We start from the raw sequence: 6,102 nt of genomic DNA, 5'->3' as shown, positions 1-6,102 counted from the left end.
AAAAAAAAAAATTAAATAAATAATAATAAAAATTATATATATATATATATATATATATATATATATATATATATATATATACACACACACACACTTGCATAGATGTGATCAATAATCGCCATAATGTGTGCAATAATTATTTTCTATGATCATAAGCTCCATCTATTTTTGATGATGCATAGTAGTCCATTATGCTTTACCTTTGCAGGGAATGAAAGAGGAAGTAAACCCATCAGGGTTTACTTCCTCTTTAAAAGGGCTAAAAGCTGGATTCTCACCAATCAGGAAATGTGGTGCTGCGATATAGACCATTGCTTAAAAAAAGTTGGGTTGTGTGGCCAACTAAAGTTTGACATATGGATTTGGCCTAGTTGACGTGGTAGGCAAGCACTCTTCATGTATATTGTGTTAGTGTGGTACCCCACCAGCGGAAGGACGCAGGATTCTCAACCAGGCAGGTTAAGGGGCTCCAGGGGATTTGCTCATTTGGGAGGAAACTGGCTTTTCAGTTTCCTCGTTGTTTAGGAAAATCTGTTTTGGGATCTGGAGCCCGCCGATTTCATAGCGATCTGGGTGGGATGAAATTCCCAGTCCTGGGTCCGGATTTTGAGACTCACCAGCACACAGACTGGTCAGGTGTGTGCTGGCCTATTCTTTGAACAGCTGACCATAGTTCTGGGCTCCAACCTCCCGAGGAGTCCAGGTTTGCATGGGTGAACCCAGAGAGTGCAGGATGCACTGTGAAAGCCAGAGACCCGAGCCTGAGGTCACTGACAAGAGTCAGGAGGACTCCATGTGGGAGCCTGAGCAGTGGTGTTGCTGCTGAAGAGAGCCAGGCACCTGAACATCCTGTCATTTAATGCTAATTCTGACTGTGAAAACCCCCTGCGAGGGAAACCCTGTTTTGTTGGATCTTCTTTAACCACTTGCCGACCGCCGCACGACGATATACGTCGGCAGAATGGCACGGGCAGGCATATGGGCGTATATATAAGTCCCTGCCTGCCCGCGGGTGGGGGGCCCGATCGGGCCCCCCCCCGGTGCCTGCGGCGGTCGGCATTTCTTCGAGAGCGATCCGGGATGAGGGGGCGGCCATTCATTCATGGCCACCCCCTCGCGATCGCTCTCGACGAATGGAAATCCCCCGTGACATCACTTCCTCTCCTGTAATGTAAACACAGGAGAGGAAGTGATGTATTCTCTCCTCCGTGTCGGTATTTTCCGTTCCGACACGGAGGAGAGCGGATCGGTGAGTTGCACCAACACTCTACACACACAGTAGAACATGCCAGGCACACTCACACCCCCCCTTTACCCCCCGATCACCCCCCCAATTACCCCTGCCCCCCAGTCACAGTGACACCAATGTCATTTTTTTTTTTTTTTTTTGCATTGGTGTCATTTGTGACTGTAATAACTGTTAGGGCAGTTAGAGTTAGCCCCCTTTAGTTCTAATGTACCCCCCTAACCCCCCCAATAAAGGTTTAACCCCGTGATCACCCCCCGTCGCCAGTGTCACTAAGGCTGGGTTCACATTGCAGCGGTTTATGAGAACGAATGTGATTCGCACCGCACTGCAGTGCAAATCACATCCGATCTCTGTGCGATTCGAGTTCAGCCATTCGCCGCACCCGCCGCAAATTCGCACGGGACCCTTTTTTTGGCCCGCAGCAGAATCGGATCGCATGGGTGTTCACACCATGCGATCCGAGTTTGCAGATCGCACTGCGATATGCGAACTGATCTGGGGGTGTCAGTAACATTTCACTGACACTCCCAGCAGTTCGCATAGGGCAGTGTGAACTGCCGCCGGGAGGCATGCGATGCGGGAACCCGCCGCGGATTCGCGGCGTTTCCGCATCGCTCCAGTGTGAACCCAGCCTAATAAGCGATCATTTTTCTGATCGCCGTATTAGTGTCACAGGTGACGCTAGTTAGGCAGGTAGGTATTTAGGTTCGCCGCAGCTTTTTATAGCGCCAGGGACCCCCATATACTACCGCATAAAGCCCCCTGATTGCCCCCTAGTTAACCCTTTCACCAGTGATCACCATATAACTGTTACAGGTGACGCTGGTTGGTTAGTTATTTTTTTATAGTTTCAGGGCACCCGCCATTTATTACCTAATAAAGGTTTAACCCCCTGATCACCCGGCGGGTGTCATTTGTGACTAATAACTGTTAGGGCAGTTAGGGTTAGCCCCCTTTAGTTCTAAGGTACCCCCCTAACCCCCCCAATAAAGGTTTAACCCCGTGATCACCCCCCGTCGCCAGTGTCACTAAGGCTGGGTTCAGATTGCAGCGGTTTGAGAACGGATGTGATTCGCACCGCACTGCAGTGCAAATCACATCCGATCTCTGTGCGATTCGAGTTCAGCCATTCGCCGCACCCGCCGCACCCGCCACACCCGCCGCACCCGCCGCAAATTCGCACGGGACCCTTTTTTTGGCCCGCAGCAGAATCGGATCGCATGGGTGTTCACACCATGCGATCCGAGTTTGCAGATCGCACTGCGATATGCGAACTGATCTGGGGGTGTCAGTAACATTTCACTGACACTCCCAGCAGTTCGCATAGGGCAGTGTGAACTGCCGCCGGGAGGCATGCGATGCGGGAACCCGCCGCGCATTCGTGGCGTTCCCGCATCGCTCCAGTGTGAACCCAGCCTAATAAGCGATCGTTTTTCTGAACGCTGTATTAGTGTCACAGGTGACGCTAGTTAGGCAGGTAGGTATTTAGGTTCGCCGCAGCTTTTTATAGCGCCAGGGACCCCCATATACTACCGCATAAAGCCCCCTGATTGCCCCCTAGTTAACCCTTTCACCAGTGATCACCATATAACTGTTACAGGTGACGCTGGTTGGTTAGTTATTTTTTTATAGTTTCAGGGCACCCGCCATTTATTACCTAGTCTCACTAGTGTACCCCTAAATTTAGGGGTGTCTACTTTCCAAAATGGGGTCATTTGGGGGGGGTTTGTGCCATCTTGGCATTTTATGGCCTTCAAAACTGTAACGCCCTTAGAAAGCCTGAAGGCGGTGCTTGGTTTTCGGGGCCCCGTACGCGGCTAGGCTCCCAAAAAGTCCCACATATGTGGTATCCCCGTACTCAGGAGAAGCAGCAGAATTTATTTTGGGGTGTCATTTCACATATGCCCATGGCATGCGTGAGCAATATATCATTTAGTGACAACTTTGTGAAAAAAAAAAAAAAGTTTGTAATTTTCCCGCAACTTGTGGCAAAATATAAAATATTCCATGGACTCAACATGCCTCTCAGCAAATAGCTTGGGGTGTCTACTTTCTAAAATGGGGTCATTTGTGGGGGTTTTGTGCCATCTTGGCATTTTATGGCCTTCAAAACTGTAATAGGTAGTGAGGAGTGAAGTCAAATATTTACGCCCTTAGAAAGCCTGAAGGCGGTGCTTGGTTTTCGGGGCCCCGTACGCGGCTAGGCTCCCAAAAAGTCCCACATATGTGGTATCCCCGTACTCAGGAGAAGCAGCAGAATTTATTTTGGGGTGTCATTTCACATATGCCCATGGCATGTGTGAGCAATATATCATTTAGTGACAACTTTGTGAAAAAAAAAAAAAAAAAAAAAGTTTGTAATTTTCCCGCAACTTGTGGCAAAATATAAAATATTCCATGAACTCAACATGCCTCTCAGCAAATAGCTTGGGGTGTCTACTTTCTAAAATGGGGTCATTTGTGGGGGTTTTGTGCCATCTTGGCATTTTATGGCCTTCAAAACTGTAATAGGTAGTGAGAAGTGAACTCAAAAATTTACGCCCTTAGAAAGCCTGAAGGCGGTGCTTGGTTTTCGGGGCCCCGTACGCAGCTAGGCTCCCAAAAAGTCCCACATATGTGGTATCCCCGTACTCAGGAGAAGCAGCAGAATTTATTTTGGGGTGTCATTTCACATACGCCCATAGCATGTGTGAGCAATATATCATTTAGTGACAACTTTGTGTAAAAAAAAAAAAAAATTTTTTTTTTGTCATTATTCAATCGCTTGAGGCAAAAACATAAAATATTCAATGGGCTCAACATGCCTCTTATCAATTTCCTTAGGGGGTCTACTTTCCAAAATGGGGTCATTTGGGGGGGTTTTGTACTGCCCTGCCATTTTAGCACCTCAAGAAATGAGATAGGCAGTCGTAAACTAAAAGCTGCGTAAATTCCAGAAAACGTACCTTAGTTTGTAGATGTGACAACTTTTGCGCAAACCAATAAATATACAATTATTGACTTTTTTTTTACCAAAGACATGTGGCTGAATACATTTTGGCCTAAATGTATGACTAAAATTGAGTTTATTGGATTTTTCTAATAACAAAAAGTAGAAAATATCATTTTTTTTCAAAATTTGCGGTCTTTTTACGTTTATATCGCAAAAAATAAAAATCGCAGAGGCAATCAAATACCATCAAAAGAAAGCTCTATTTGTGGGAAGAAAAGGACGCAAATTTTGTTTGGGTACAACATTGCATGACCGCGCAATTACCAGTTAAAGCAGCGCAGTGCCAAAGTGTAAAAAGACCTCTGGTCATTTACCAGCAAAATGGTCCGGTCTGAAAGTGGTTAATAAAAGTGGGCCAATAAGCCCTGAAAAAAACATTTGTGTGGACTGTTCTCGCTAGAGGGTGCTACACTTGGGCTAAATAACCCCCACTATCTCAATATACATGTAGAAAACTAGGAGCTATAAAAGGTTTGCCTGTAAAAAGATGTGCTTTTCATGGAGCCCATAGTGGTTGTTGTGATCACCAATGGGTACATCCACTTGTTCACCTCAATGAAGCCAATGAGAAGTGAGAGGGGCAGGCCGAGCTGCAGCTCTGTGCGTGAATAAATATGCAGAGCCGCAGCTCGGGAGCAAGCTGCTGAGGTGCCCCTATTGCAAGCTGCTTGCTCTGGGTGTACTCGGCAGGTGAGAGGGGCCAGGAGTACCAGCGAGGGGCCACAAAAAGAGGAGTAGGGATGTTCTGTACAAAACTGCACAGATCAGGTAAGTAGAACGTGTAGCACCCTCAACCTTAGGTAGGTAGGTGCTAGGTGTAGGTTTTGTGTAAGCCGCCGGAGAGGGCAAGGGATCACCAGCCAAAAGGTGGAGAGGTGTTGTGGCCTGGCGACTCCTCTGCAAAGATCCTGGACATGCATGAGGAAGAGGATGCTATCACGACCTATAGCCTGGCCAGGGGCCTGGTGATTGCATGTGCTAGTGTGCAGGGATGAAATCCCTGAGGAGCCGGCCTGCTCCAAGGCCCTTGCTGTACCTCTCCGTAAGCAGCCCATGCTAAAAGGAGGTGCGCCTTCAGGTGAGCTGGGTGGGGTAAGCAAGGGCCGGGTCATTGATTGGGGTTCCCCCAGAATAGTAGAAAAATATGGGTCCGTGGAAGGACCATTTGCATGGTTGTCCCCTGAGGAAAGCTCCGATGAGGAGGAATGGGAGACAGGAGACTCTCATTCTGCAGAGACAAGGGAAGAAACTCATCCCCCAGTATGGACCCCAGATTCTTGCAGTAGACTCTTCATAAGCAGACCCTCCACCTACAGGCAGTGGGTATTAAAGGCCCAAGAGGCTTGTCTTGCCCGGAAAAGGGAAGCCCAAGGAATTGGCAAGGTTCTCTCGGTTTCAGTGGGAAATATAGAGAAGGGTTGCTCTGGAGTGGGATCTAGATTTTCCGTATGTCCCCTCTCAAATTATGGACATCGTGAAGAACTCCCGGGGAGAGTGGGAGGACGACCCAATCTGGGAGTTCATGCATGTCTCAAAGCCTTTAAGGGCACCAGAGAGTGATGCTTGGGCCCGGTTCAAGGACATTCGGGAGGAATGGAAGCTGGGCCGTGCCACCTACAGACAGAGTCCTGGTTGTAAAGGCGGGTCAACCTACCAGGAGCCATTCAGTCTCCATCAGAGGAGAAAGGGATAGCAGGAAGAGGTTGCCGGATCCCAGCTTCTATGTGTGAGGAGGACTGCTGGGCTGTGCAGCCACCATAGCAGCAGCCACAAGGGCTGCAAGAACAGGACAGGGTCTGCGTGGTTTTCTTCACTGACATTTCTTTTACAGGGACAGCTTTCACCTGCTACCCAGAGTGTC

This window comes from Lithobates pipiens, unplaced genomic scaffold, assembly GCF_037356315.1.
Source record: "Lithobates pipiens isolate NorthernLeopardFrog02 unplaced genomic scaffold, aLitPip1_a1.2 Scaffold_13, whole genome shotgun sequence".
Classification (NCBI taxonomy): domain Eukaryota; kingdom Metazoa; phylum Chordata; class Amphibia; order Anura; family Ranidae; genus Lithobates; species Lithobates pipiens.
Note: the sequence above shows the minus strand (reverse complement) of the source record.